The 13,506-nt window shown below is 50.9% G+C and overlaps 1 protein-coding gene across 1 annotated transcript in view; it reads left to right on the forward strand.

The window, feature by feature from the left end:
- The first annotated feature begins 12,780 nt into the window (after window positions 1-12,780).
- The window catches only part of Arhgef19 (Rho guanine nucleotide exchange factor 19), a 19,130-nt gene continuing 18,404 nt past the window's right edge, over window positions 12,781-13,506 (forward strand). The window contains exon 1 of the mRNA XM_021160108.2: window positions 12,781-13,075. The gene's annotated coding sequence lies outside the window, so the exon portion shown is untranslated. The remainder of the gene's footprint in view (window positions 13,076-13,506) is intronic.

The following is a 13,506-nucleotide window of genomic DNA, read 5'->3' on the forward strand; positions in this document are numbered from 1 at the left end:
TTTTTTTGGTTTTTCGAGACAGGGTTTCTCTGTGTAGCCCTGGCTGTCCTGGAACTCACTCTGCACACCAGGCTGGCCTCCTGCCTCCCGGTATTAAAGGCATGTGCCACCACTGCCCGGCTTAGCATTTCTTTGACAAAGGAAAAATGTAAACCATACATTCCAATGGTCTCTTTAAAGTGCTTTAGATCTAACATTTCTACCAGTCTCCAGGGCAGTTCACTGTAAGCCTGTCCCCATGGTTAGCAGGCTCATGCTGCACAGACTGGGTCAGCTGACAGTGCCTTGTAGGCCCTAGCAAAGCCTCTGGCGGTGCACTCGGCTGCACCTTAGCCTGTTGGGCTGTGCCATTTCCTGCTCCCTCAGGCCCCTAGAAGCAGGGCTGGCTGGCAGTTTACCTTCTGGTCTACCTTGCTTCCTGCTCTCGATACAGTCCCGGTCTCATTCACCAAGCATGAACTATCTCTCTCCATTGGCCCTTGTTCTTTTCCAAGGACTTCTACCTCTGTCCACAAACTCTCTAAACGCATTGCCAACTCTGATCCTCTCTAACAGAAGAGAATTGTCTGGTTTCTCATTAAACTTTTTCAAAATAGGATACATGAAAACTATGAAGCAAAGCCAAACAAAACCAAAACCAAACCAAACCAACCAACCAACCAAACAAACAAAAAACCCTCTGGGAGCAAGGCAGGATACCAGCCAGCAGCACCAGCTGCCATTTTGCCAATCTCCTTAAGCAATATTGCTATCCACTCATAATCTACAGTTTCCTATATGCTAGAAGCAGAGTTCCCCATTATGCCTAAGCCACGTTGGATAGCGCCTGTAACTTTAATTTGTTTTCAAACCCAATTTTTAATGATGGTTCTTAAACGCTTTAACCTCCCTTTTAGCCCACCACCCACCAGAGATAGTGGGCAAGAAAGGATATGGGGCGGGGGGCGGAGAGGGGGCGGGAGTAGATCTGTTTAGAAAGGTTCTTTTGAGCAACTCCCATTTGTGTTGTCTGGAAAACAGCAGTTCAGTTCACAGGTCAGCAGCGGCAGCTCGATCCACTGGCAAACACTTTATGGATACACCAGCAGTCCAGTTTGGTAGAGTCAGGATAGCAAACAGGATTCAGCAATGGTGGCACTACCTAGCAGAGACAGCCAGGCCTCAGCCTCAGCACGAGTCAGCAGGAGGGACCAGGACCAACAGGAATGCCAGGAGAAGTTCTCAGCTGTGCCTCTCTCAGTTAAGTGAAGATCAATGAAGACTCGAGACCCGCAAGCACCTCACAGCTAGCTCTATAAGCAAGCCAAGCTCAGCCTACATTACTGTCCATCAAGTCCTTTTTATTCTCTCTCCAAACATCACGTGTCCTCCACGTATCTTGTCTCAGCACAAGTCTTTCCTCAGCACGTGCGTTTGTCTCAGCTGACATCACTCTGCCAATCGGCCCAAGTCCAAGGAAGCAGCAAGAAGCTGCAGGACACCACCAGAAGTGTTTCTCTCTGTGGAGTCCTGACAAATGCACTCAACAGCACAACGTAAGGCGGGCCAATACATGTGCGTTGTTAGCAAAGAATCTTCCATCCCGTGTCCTTTCACGTGCTTGCTTTAGCAGAACATCCTCTCTCCTGTGTCTGCTTCAGCTAAATGTTCCTTCATGAGTCTTAGTCTTTCACCAGTGTTCATTTGAATGGAACATTCCTTCATGCATTTGCCTTACCAAAACAGCATCCAACACAACTGACTTTCCAAAGAATCCTTAAGTTTCCATTTCAACAGGCACCCATGGCTTCAGAGATGCAAATGATCCTTAGTGGGCCAAGCCTCTCACCAGCTGCCTCTGCGCATGTCAGGTCTAGACTTGTGTGAGATAATGAACCATGCCAAGAGACATGGTAAGATAGAGCGGGTCTGAGTCCCCGGAAACTTGGGGTACACACCTGAGACAGTAGGTAGTTCCTGCTCCCTGCCAGATTCCTGGCCTGGAACACATGCCACACTTCCCACATAAGGAAACGTGAACTGTGGTCACATAGGCCCAGAACAGAGTTCTTCCCCGCAAAGAGATACCTAGAGGCCCTGAGGGCCAATAAACGTCGCTTCCCAAACATTCCTCCCTGGAGAAGGTGTGTAATCTCTGGCCCACCCTGAAACGTGAGTACACACCCATTTTCTGTGAAAAACAACCAATAAACAGAATTTGGAACCAAGGACCATCTCTTTCACCTACCACCACCATGGGGAGCATGAAGAAGTCCTTCATCTACAGAGCTGCTGCCTGAGTCTCCCATAGAAGGCTCATCTGACCCCCCAGACAACTTCTGCTACCCTCGCCAGTGAGCTAAGCCAGAGCTCCCAGTCCCAGCCCAGGCTGGACACTGTTGGGCCCAAGGACCCTTGACACTTCGTTCCTGATTTCTCTGTGTGGGTTTTCTAGCAGCAACTAGAAGCCTGGGATTCAGGGAATACCAGTTTCAGCATTCCCACATCTCAGACAGCGCTTCCCTGGAGCCTAGCACCCACCCAGCAGCAGCCTTCCGATAGCACAGTCAAGCTCCCTGCATTTTGACTCCCCAGCGGCCATGCCCAGCAGCAGAGTGGAACAGGGACCCACAGGCTAGTGGAGGGAGACATGGGCAGAGTTGGGGATGGGGGCTAAGAGTCAGGGCAAATCAACAGAGGTATAAATTGGGTCTTGGGGGGCCAGGGATAAAGTATGGGTACTAGGACAATGTCGGGCAGGGGAGCACTCAGGAGAGGAACTGAGGGGTGCTTAAGGAGTGGTCCATCAGGAAGATGAAGGAGAACTGGAAGACCCTGAACTGTTACCAAGGTCCACATGTGCTCAGTTGACATGCCGTCCAGAGGAGATTCTACCCCATACAGGCTCAGCAGTGCTCAGCACCAAGATCAGATGTTGGCTGTTGCTGAGGTCTTGTTTTGTTTTGTTTTGTTTTGTTTTGTTTTAGAATAGCTTCGATTTGTTTGACCATCTCAGACACAAATGCTGCCTATTTTGATCTTGCCTGTTCCCCAACCCACCCTAACCACCCCCACAGGACACCCCCATCCTACCTTCAAGCCCTTTTTTGTAACTCACTGAGTCCAGTGGTCTTACTGGCTTGATCGAGTGCAGGTAACCATAGTTACAGTGGGCTCGCGAGTACAACCCAGAGGACTGCTTTTCACAGCGCTTCTCCCCCACCTTTGTGTGGGGTTGGTGTATGTGTCCCATCTATGCCTGGGTACTCAGCAGTCTGACTAGAAACAAATCTCTGTGTTAATTGTTACCTACTGCAGAGAGGGGCTTCTCTGGGCAAGGCTGGGGTAGCACTGATCTCTGGGTGTCTTAGTCAGGGTTTCTATTCCTGCACAAAACATCATGACCAAGAAGCAGTTGGGGAGGAAAGGGTTTATCCAGCTTACACTTTCCACACTGCTGTTCATCACCAAAGAAGTCAGGACAGGAACTCACGCAGGGTAGGAGCTTGGAGGCAGGAGCTGATGCAGAGGCCATGGAGGGATGCTGCTTACTGGCTTGCTTCCCCTAGCTTGCTCAGCTTGCTTTCTTGTACCAGGAACCCAGGACTACCAGCCCAGGGATGGTACCACCCACAATGGGTTGGGCCTTTCCCCCCTTGATCACTACTTGAAAAAATGCCTTACAACTGGATCTCATGGAGGCATTTTCTCAAGGGAGGTTCTTTTCTTTGTGATAACTCCAGCTTGTGTCAAGTTGACACACAAAACCAGCCAGTACACTGGGTATAAACAAATATTTAGAAGGCTGTTTGACAACATATCCACTCAACAAAGCAAGAGTACAAGGCTCCCACCAAGCCTGTGACCGCCAAAGCCTTTGACCAGGCTTATAGTACCAGACATGAATCCCTCCTCCTCTGGGGCAGACCTCAGATCACTTTCTGATTGGCTACCTGATTACTCCAAAGCTTTCATGGCACTGTTAAACACACCAGCGCAGAGGCCATTTTTATGATAGAGGTGACTCTAGGGCTGAGAGCGTGGAGGGAGTGAGAAGGGACTCAAGTCTGTCAGGGAACCTCTCTCCTTACTCCGTCCTTACCAGCTGGATTGCTCCAGAAACTCCTCGTTCCTGCTCACCTGCCTTCTCTGGTCACCCAAGCCTTCACACCTCATCTGCCTAAGGCAACCAACACCTGCAGACAAAAGTTCAGAAATGGCCAGGGTCTCTGGGTACCACAGGGCACTCATACCCCACTCCCCAGTTTCTTTCACTGGGTGAGGTATCTCCAGATAGCACCCCCTATCAACCACATCAAGGAGTCTGGAATAGCCCAGAGCAGTCTCCCGTGAACCTCCTCTCCCTCTCCTCTCTACTGTCCCACTTCTTGGGGACCTGGTCCACCCTGACACCGGGATTCCCAGGAGCACAGCTTCTGAGTGGTGCTCTTGACCATCCTGACCTTGCCACGGGGGCTGCTGATGTTCTGCTGGCCACTCAACCTATGTGCACACTGCAGGTAGAAGAGGCATGGATCTACCTCAGGGATGGAGTCTCTCCGGGTGGCTCAGCAGGTCAACGTGCTGGCTACTCTAGCAAAGGACTCGGGTTCGATTCCCAGCAGCCACGTGGTGGTTCACAGGGGTGTGTAACTCCAGTTATAGGGGATGTAGCATTCTCTCTGGCTTCCGCAGGCACCGGGCACACACAAGGCACACAACTGTATATAAGTCCACTTCAAGGGGATTTGCTCTGTGAGAACAGCAGGTACATACATGGTGCACAAACATACATGCAGCCCAGGTACTGCATGTATATAATAATAAAATTGTAAAAATAAATAAAAGAGATAAATCAATGCTACAACCGGCTCACAACTTTCCTGTGTGTGTTCATAAGAGACACATTTGGTGGTCCACTTAGACCCTTGCCACAGCCTGCAAAGGATTCCCTTAGTAAGAACGACTCCCAGCTATGGTTCTCTGCTCCTTTGATGTCTGCAGACTCCATCAGTGCACAGACTTTGTCTGATGTGTTCCCTGTGGGACAGCCAGTGTCTACTGCAGATTCATGCATAGTCAGCTAACACATTAATTAGCCTTCGTGCTCATCCATCCATCCTCCTACCCACCAACCATCCATCCAGATTTTTATCCACTCAGTCCTCCACCCACCTCCATCCACCCACCCTTAAAGAGATGTACTGTTTGCCTGCCCAGTTCCCCTGCCTATTTATCTGTCTCCTGCCCAGCCATGTACCGTTTCTCGAGCCCTTTGTCCATGTCCATCAAATGGTCTATTTTTCTGTTTACCTGTCTATTGGTCAACTAATTCACTAACCCACACATCCACTAACTACCCCAGTACCTATCCATCTGTCCCCAACTCACCCATCCACGTAGCCATCCATCCACCCATCCAGTTTCTCCATCTATCTACCTATCTGCCCACCATCCATCCATCCATCCATCCATCCATGTACCCACTTACCACCATTCACAGACTCATAAATAGCCCCCAGGAGACAAGCCAAACAAAACCAAAGGCAAGACCAGGTGTAGCAGCACACGTCATTAGTGCTAGCATGAAGGAGGCAGGCACAGGCAATTCTGTGGGAATTTGAGGCCAGCTTGGTTTATATTGCAAGTGTCAGGCTAGCCAGGGCTACATAGCGAGACCCATCTAAGAACACCACCAGAACAGAACCCAAAACAAAGATGGCTCTGGTCTTTCTCACACTTCCAGAAACCCTCATCTAACCTCTCTGCCCAAGGGTGTTGCTTTCTGTGGCTCTTCCTGCAGGAGTGCCCATTGCTCTGACTACACTGATGGCCTAGGAATCTGAACAGGCCTGAAGGAACCCTATTACCCACAACACAGTCACCCTGCCCCCATACACACCTGCTGTGCTGCAATACCCTTCATACACAGAAAGCTTTGGTTCCTTTGTTCTAGGAAGACTGAGTCCTCTGGGTGTCCAGGACCCTAGTGGCCTACCCTCCTCGATGAAAGCCCTCTGGATGCTCCAAATCTTCCCACAGAGACGACTTTCTTGGTGTGTATCGTGTTTGCTACGGTCTTCTTAGCATTGTTGAGTCCTGTGCTGACAACTCCTTGTACCTATGGGGCAATGGAAGGCAGGAGAACTCATCCAGACTCTTAGGTGGGTATCCTCAGGTTCCTCCCAGCCTTCCGATGGGTGGGTGGGTCCAGGTAACAGCCTAGCCCTTCACTTAGGCTGGCAGTGCTGCCACCAGCTGTACCACACTCAAGCTTGGAACAGCCAAGACCACACCACTGTGACTGGGCAGGTCACCAGATAAGAGTGTATGACATGCCCAGTATGTTGTCCTCATAAGAGTTGCCTTGGTCACTGGGCAATGGTGACGCATGCTTTTAATCCCAGCACTTGGGAGGTAGAGACAGGTGGATCCCTGAGGTTTGAGGCCAGCCTGGTCTACAGAGTGAGTTCCAGGACAGTCAGGGCTACAGAGAAACCCTGTTTCAAAAAAAAAAAACAAAAACAAAAACAAAAAAACAAAAAAAAACCCAAAGGGGTTGTGTGAAGCTGTGAGTGCCAGCGCTCTCTTCATGGCCAACAGGAACCGAGAGCTCCAAGGCAGGGCTACCTGCAGCTCCAGCATTAGGTCAGGTGTACCTGGCTGACATTAGGGGATGCTGTTTTCCCTCCATGTATGTCTGTGTGTGGGTGTTATTTCCCCTGGAACTTAACAGACAGCTATGAGCTGCCATATTGTGGGGAATTGCAGGTTGACCTCCAGTCGAGCTGAGGTCTGAACTCCGGTGGTGATAATTCACCTACATGACATGGTAGGCGTTCCCTCATGCTCCTGGAACTCTGGGCCCTGCCTAAGTTACTGCTCCCCACAGCCCCCACAAGAGAAGCATGGTCAGTAGTCAAGTAGGCAATGACCCAAGCTTCAGACCTTCAGGCTAAACTCCTCCCCAGTTACTGAGCAATAGTAAAGACCATAAAAAGGGGTGTTCAGCCCCACCTTGCCCTCTTACCCCTCACTCTCACCCCCTCTCTCCTCTCTTTGTCTTCTGCTCTCCTCTCTCCTTCTTACTCTCTCTCTCTCTCCAGCCATTCCTCTCTCTCTCTCTCTCTCTCTCTCTCTCCCTCCCTCCCTCCCTCCCTCCCTCTCTCCCCCTGCATTTCTAAAATAAAGCTCTTAAACCATAGAGAGTCTCTGCTCCATCAAGATCCACTGCGCACTCTGGTCAGTGTTGGGAACCTCTTCCCTCATCCCTCTCTCCAATAACCCCAGGGCTTTAGCAAGGTAGCTTTGGGGTCCCCAGGCAGGGCTGCCCCTTGGCCACCCCCTGGAGAGTGGGATAGAGGAATGCCCACCCAGGGATGAGTGGAAAGGGTAGGTAGCAGCCCTCCCACGCCTGACTGACCAGAGAATAGGTGGAACTCTGGCGGGGTGTGGGACTTTTCTCTCCCCCCTCTTCCTAAGGGCCCCCCTTTTTTAGTTCCCACACCATACGGGTGCTGGGATTTGAAACCAGGTCCTCTGGAAGAACAGACCGTGATCTTAACCACCAAGCCATCACTCCAGCCCCAATTTTGCAGCATTTTTCAAAGTTGGGGTGAAGGTTGTCTTTACCCTTAGGGTTTTACTGTTGTGAACAGACACCATGACCAAGGCAACTCTTTTTTTGTTTGTTTGTTTGTTTTGAGACAGGGTTTCTCTGTATAGCCCTGGCTGTCCTGGTACTCACTTTGTAGAGCAGGCTGGCCTCGAACTCAGAAATCTGCCTGCCTCTGCCTCCCGAGTGCTGGGATTAAAAGCATGCGTCACTACCACCTGGTGACCAAGGCAACTCTTTTTTTTTTTAATATTTTTATTAGGTATTTTCCTCATTTACATTTCCAATGCTATCCCAAAAGTCCCCTATACCCTCCCCCCCCACTCCCCTACCCACCCATTCCCACTTTTTGGCCCTGGAGTTCCCCTGTACTGGGACATATAAAGTTTGCAAGTCCAATGGGCCTCTCTTTCCAGTGATGGCGGACTAGGCCATCTTTTGATACATATGCAGCTAGAGTCAAGAGCTCCGGGGTACTGGTTAGTTCATAATGTTGTTCCACCTATAGGGTTGCAGATCCCTTTAGCTCCTTGGGTACTTTCTCTAGCTCCTCCATTGGGGGCCCTGTGATCCATCCAATAGCTGACTGTGAGCATCCACTTCTGTGTTTGCTAGGCCCCTGCATAGTCTCACAAGAGACAGCTATATCTGGGTCCTTTCAGCAAAATCTTGTTAGTGTATGCAATGGTGTCAGCGTTTAGAAGCTGATTATGGGATGGATCCCCGGATATGGCCGTCTCTAGATGGTCCATCCTTTCGTCACAGCTCCAAACTTTGTCTCTGTAACTCCTTCCATGGGTCCAAGGCAACTCTTATGAGGACAACATTTAATTGGGGCTGGCTTACAGGTTCAGAGATTCAGTCCATTATCACCAAGGCAGGAACATGGCAGCATCCAGGCAGGCATGGAACAGGAGAATCTGAGAGAGAGGTCCACATCTCCATCTGAAGGCTGCTAGTGGAAGACTGGCTTCCAGGCAGCTAGTAGTAGTCTTAAAGCCCACACCCACAGTGACACACCTACTCCATCAAGGCCACCCCTCCAAATCTCCAAATAGTGCCACTCCCTGGGTCAAGCATATACAAACCATCACACCCTTCAAAGACGCAGTCTATAGGAGACTCTCCTTCCACCCTGCCAACGACAGTGGCAACTACATAGTAACAGTATCTCCTGGGATTTCCACCCATAAAGGCTCCTAACCAGTCCCCATCAAAGACCAGAGGCTTCCATCGGGAGCCTCACTACCTCTGGATGCCAGATTCATTTCCCCCAGGACTGGCTGTCGTCATCTCCTGGGCGAGAGTTTCCTCCACTGTAACGTAGCAGCCCATTACTAGGAAATTGTGCTCCCCCAACCTCTCCATTCATTTCTTCCTTCAGCCCTGAGGGGAGGGACAGAAACACACCACACACACACACACACACACACACACACACACACACACAGAGCGGCTTGAGTTCATCAGTCTCTTCTGAGGGAGCCAGCCTGCAGCACATCCTGGATTTTATACTGGGCTATCCAGAAAGAGGCTCCAGAAGTGACTCAGACTCCCTCTGGGAGCCTCTGGTCTTCAATGGGGACTGGTTAGGAGCCATAACTGGTGGAAATCTCCGTGAGATACTGTTACGATGTAATTGCCACTGTCATTGGCAGGGTAGAAAGAGCCTCCTAGAGAGCCAGACTGCGTCTTCTGGCACCATAAATGTGTCCTCACTCAGTCACAGGCTGAACAGTAGATACAGGCCACCGTCTCTGCAGATCCTTGGGGGGGGCAAGAGGCCTCCTGGGTATTAGAACGGTTGTCAAGTCCTCTCCACTCGGCCCTGCCAACAGGGATAACTCTTAGTGGACAGGAATCCAAAACACTGTAATGGAGAAAGAGGGTAAGCCTCAGCGTGGAGTTGAACTGTGGTCTGGTTCCAGAGGGGGAGGACTCATCGCCTGCAGATGCAGTGAGCCCACAGGTTTGTGGGGTTTCCTGGGCAGTGCAGCAAGGAGCTTGGCGTGTGGAATGAGAAGGTCTGGGTAGCTCCCAGGGAAAGGGTGGACGGCATCATTACATCTTCAGGCTTGGTGGGGCAGGATCGGCCTCAGGGATCTCTCATGTCAAGGGGAGCAGTAGGTAGCCAGCAGGGACAGAGTCAGCTATGCAGTCTCAAGCCCCCATGTTTACCCAGAAAGCTGTCCCTGAGAGCATCATAGGAGAAAGAAGTATTGACTTTTGTGCCTGGAGACAGGGGCACAAGTCCCAGCCCTGACTCTGGCAGGTGATGTGGCTTTCCCTCTCTCTGAGCCTGTTTCCTCACAACGGGAACAGTGAGGACAGCAACATCTCTGTACCTCCTAAGCAGGGAGGAGCTGATAGCTACCAGTCTTTTATTACTCTTTTGGGAAGAAGATGAGTTACAGAGACCAAAATGCACTCTGAGTCCTGGGGCATTATGCAAAGAGCCCAACTCCAAGGACCCAGTGGCTGCATTTGGGTCCTGACTCCAGCACTCTGGACTTCTGGGGACTTAGGCAGGAGGACCTCTAGGTCTCAGGTTCCTCCTCTGTAAGGAGGGACTAATTATGGTACCTACTTTGAAGGGACTTAGGGGAATCACAGTGGCCATTCCTGGCACAAGCTCCGATGACACCATTATCTGGCTTCTCTACCCTGGAAGCAGAAACAGTAGCTGGCACAGCTTTGGGGCTCTCAGATGGCTCACAAGCAGCAACACTGGGACAACTGTGAAGTCACTGAGTATGAGGGCTTTTGGCTAAAGCCTAGAGATGGCTGAGCAATCTCTCCGTCATGTGACATGTGTGCATGCCTCTGTGTGTGTGTGTGTGAGTTTGTGTGCTTGTGTGCCTCTGAGTATGTGCACATGAACATGTCTCTGTGTGCATGTGCCTCTGTGTGTGTATGCCTTTATGTGTATATACGTATGCACGTGCCTCTGTGTGTTTGTATCCATGCCTCTGTGTGTGCAGTGTGCACATGTGTGCAAACCAGACACTTTCCTTCTCTCACACCAGAGTTTGTGCCCATGCTATCTCTAGGGCAGCCTTCCTGACTCTCCTCAGCAGCTGGGTAGAAATATGCCTCAAGGCCAGCAGCCTAGAGGGCACAGAGTATCCAGATTGGGCTAATCCAGAGGGAGACCATGACCTGCCCTTTGGTTTTGGTGAATTCTTGACAGAGGAAACAGAGGGTCAGTGGGGGGAGGCAGAGGCTGAGATTGGAGGAGGGGCAATAGAATAGGGAAACAGTAGTAGGTGTGGTCACATACAGCTTTAATCCCAGCACTCAGGTGGCAGAGGCAGGTGGATCTGCCAGTTAGAGGCCAACCCGGTCTACAGAGGGAGTTCCAGGCCAGCCAGGGACACATAGAAAAGGAAAAGAAAAAAATGAAAGAAAAGAAGAGAAAAAAAAAAAAGAAAAAAAGCTGGGCATGGTGGCGCACGCCTTTACTCCCAGCCCTCGGGAGGCAGAGGCAGGCAGATTTTTGAGTTTGAGGCCAGCCTGGTCTACAAAGTGAGTTCCAGGACAGTCAGGACTATACAGAGAAACCTGTCTTGAAAAAGCAAACAAACAAACAACCCCCCCCAAAAAAAAAACAAAAAAAGGAAGGAAAGATGAGAGAGAGAGAGAGAGAGAGAGAGAGAGAGAGAGAGAGAGAGAGAGAGAGAGAGAGAACGAACAGGGAAATAGGGCTGAAGAGAGGGCTCAGAGATTAAGACCATGGGCTGCTCTTCCAGAGGACTCAGGTTGGATTCCCAGCATCCACATGGCTGTCAATACCTACTGCAAGCCCAGCTTTTTTTGTTTTTCCTTAAAATATTGCTCATTTATTTGTTTTCAGTTCTGTGTGTGTGCTTCTTAGTGAAAAAGGCATCCCACATGACTGATAAGCACACGTCTACCACAGCCCTGGCTATTGTAAACAACATACTTCGATCATATTCTTTCCCCTCCCTAATTCCCCTCCCAGAACCTCTCCACTTCTCCCCCTCCCTACCCACCAAACTTGACGCTCTTTGTCAAAAACAAGCAAGCGGGGCGGTGGTACACACTTTTAACCTCAGCATTTGGGAGGCAGAGCCAGAGTTCCAGGAAAGCTAGAACTACAGAGTTGTCCTGTTTCAAAAAGAACAAGCCCTTGGAGTCAGATTTGTGTTGGCCAACTCTTTCTGAGCTCGAGGCTCTTGAGTGTGTTTGATACACCTGATGTCACTCCATTGAAGAAGGCTGATGTCCCCTTGCCTGCCAGTATCAGTTGCAAATAGCCTCTTGGTGAGGGGTGGGAGTTTATGTCCACTTTACCTTCCACACACTGGGATTTTTGTCTGGCTCGAGCTTGTGCGGGTCTTCTGCATTTGACAGTCTCTGTGAGTTCATATATGCATCTTCTTGTCGGAGTCGTGAAACTTCAGTTCCCTCTGGATTCATTTGCCACTTCTGGCTCTTCCAGCCTCCCTGCCCACTCTCTGGAAAAGATCCCTGAGCCCTGAGGGTACGAGAAACAGCTCCCATTTAGGGCTAAGTGCCCCTAAGTCTCTCAGAGAGCTGTGGGTCTCCGTTAATTCCCCATCTACTGCTAGAAGCGTCTCTGAGGAGGGGGCTGAGCGATGTGCTGAAGTACGAGACAGCAGCACGTCAGTAGGAGTCGGTTTATTGTTATGCTGATTAATAGGTTTTGCCCCTGGGACCCCAAATGGAGGCCGAGCAAATATGTCAAGATAATTTTAGTATGAGCATAAATTTGTACCTGAATGGGGGATGAGAGTTGTAGGATTGGTCCCTGCTGGCCACGCCCCTGATACCGGTAAGAATATCACAGCCTCCCGCTGGTGTCTGTGCGCTTCACCTGGCTCTGATCCAGAGCACCTACACACAAACACACCCTGCAGGTGGAAGACCCACCAGGCACGGAGGAGGGTGGGGAGTGACTGTAGGGACACCGTGTTAAACCTGGGTGCGACCAGACCTGCCTGGGAGAGGACAGTGTGCTAAGTCCGGGAGGGGTGAAGCATGCCCGGGAGGTGCAGGGCCTGCCTGCGACGGCCGAGTGCGATTGCCTGGGCAGGGCGGGGCCTGCCTTGGAGGGGTGCTGAGCCTAGAGGGCGGGGTCTGACAGGGGCCAGGAGGCGGGGGATGGGGGACGAGCCTGAGAGGGGAGGAGTTGCTGAGAGTGGAAGAGGAGGAGCGTTGAGCCTGGATGGAGCGAGGCTCTGACTACTGTAGAGGGACCTAGCTGGAACCGCAGGAAGCTGAGTCTGTCTAGTACACAGCTGTTCGGCGTCGTCTGGGTTGAAGCCGCAGGACCAACTTCTAAGGGAGGGGAGGGACAGGAGAGCAGAGCTCGGAGTCCACATCCGAGAAGCTCTTGGGACCCCCAAGTCCAAGACATTTCACTACCGGCGAAGGAACTAGCCCTCAACTACTGGAAAAAATGCTGGCCGCGCATCTGGCTTCGTCATCCCCTGGGAGGTAGGCTGAGCGTCTGTCTGGGATTTGCAAGCATCATTGAGTTCAGGCTCTGACACTGGCCAACCTGCTGTAGAAGGAGATTTAGGACAAGGTCAATGTGAACATTCATTATCAAGGAGCCAGAGAGGCGGCTCCGTAGTTAAGCTGGAGGCTCTTGTGAGGATCTGGGTTAGGTTCCCAACACCCACATGGTGATTCACAACTCTATCTCCAGTTTGCCACGGGATCCGACCCCCTCATCTGACATCTGTGGGTACCAAGCATGCATGTCGTGCATGCAAGCAAGCATTCATACAATGTAAAAGAAATCGTATTTGAATTTTTTGTTTGTTTTGTTTTTTGTTTTTTCGAGACAGGGTTTCTCTGTATAGTCCTGGCTGTCCTGGAACTCACTTTGTAGACCAGGCTGGCCTCGAACTCAGAAATCCGCC

The sequence above is a fragment of the Mus caroli genome, chromosome 4 (genome assembly GCF_900094665.2).
Source record: "Mus caroli chromosome 4, CAROLI_EIJ_v1.1, whole genome shotgun sequence".
NCBI classification, from domain to species: Eukaryota; Metazoa; Chordata; class Mammalia; order Rodentia; family Muridae; genus Mus; species Mus caroli.